This window comes from Suncus etruscus, chromosome 1 (genome assembly GCF_024139225.1).
Source record: "Suncus etruscus isolate mSunEtr1 chromosome 1, mSunEtr1.pri.cur, whole genome shotgun sequence".
Classification (NCBI taxonomy): domain Eukaryota; kingdom Metazoa; phylum Chordata; class Mammalia; order Eulipotyphla; family Soricidae; genus Suncus; species Suncus etruscus.
This window is the reverse complement of record NC_064848.1, coordinates 87,438,053-87,439,180: the sequence shown is the minus strand read 5'-3', so window position 1 is coordinate 87,439,180 and position 1,128 is coordinate 87,438,053. Positions and strand designations below refer to the sequence as shown.

At 36.0% G+C, this 1,128-nt stretch overlaps 1 non-coding gene across 1 annotated transcript; it reads right to left on the bottom strand.

The window, feature by feature from the left end:
* Positions 1-664: 664 nt before the first annotated feature.
* Positions 665-828, bottom strand: LOC126026060 (U1 spliceosomal RNA). The gene has a single exon (XR_007501563.1). It is a non-coding gene; the product is annotated as a U1 spliceosomal RNA (small nuclear RNA).
* Between the last annotated feature and the right edge of the window lie 300 nt (positions 829-1,128).

Sequence of the window (1,128 nt, the reverse complement as noted above, 5' to 3'; positions counted from 1 at the left end):
CAGATATACAATCAATTTTTTGGTTTTTGGGCCACACCCAGCAGCACTCAGGGGTTACTCCTAGCATTGTGCTCAGAAATTATTCTTGGAAGGCTCGGTGGACCATATGGGATGCTGGGAATCGAACCCAGGTCTGACCTGGGTCTGTCACCTACAAGTCAAATGCTCTACCCCTGTGCTATCTCTCTGTCCCCCCCCCCCCCAGAAAAATTCTTATCTGAATGTTTTTGTTTTTTGTGCCATCACCATCCATTCTCAGGGCATATTCCTGGCTCTGTATTCAGAGATAACAACTTGAAAGTGCTCATGGGATCATATGGAGTGTTAGGGGTCAAATTTGGGTCAGCCATATGTATGACAAGTGCCTATTCATTGTGTTATCTATTTAAGATTTGTTTGCTACTCTCAGTTCACGTGAACTCATTAAATGATTGAGAAGCATGAAAACAGAAACTGAATTATTTGAATCTTATTCATTTGTAAAAGAAATTATGAAGCTAGATTATCCTAATTTAGAATTTGGAATACATGAAATTTCTTCTTTATTAGGAGAAAATTGCAGACTATTCCTCAGAGTCATAACTCTTCAACTAGTTCTATTATATATATATATATATATATATATATATATATATATATATATATATATTTTTTTTTTTTTTTTTAGGGGAGAGTGCGAACGCAGTCCCCCACTACCATAAATTACGCAGTCGAGTTTCCCACATTTGGGGAAATCGCAGAGGTCAGCACACCCGGAGTGCAATGGGTGAGCCTCACCCTGGGGAAACCACCTTCGTGATCATGGTATCGCCCCTGCCAGGTAAGTATATAGTTCTATTACATATTTCTAAGGGATTTGATTATTATACAAATAGTTTGCATAGTTTGATATTATCTCTGTTGAGAATAATTGTGGGTGTTTTAATGAATATTACTTTAATATAAACAATAATTTAAAAAATTCATTATTTTGGAATATTAGGATCAAAAATGAAAGCTAAGGCAAGGAACAAAGACCTACCTTAAATCTGCAAAACAGAAGTCTTGTTATCCCTCTAAGATGATTGATAATGTACGTACTTTTTTGTCTTACTTTACTTTATTTGTCCTTCCCTTCTTTGTTGTAGT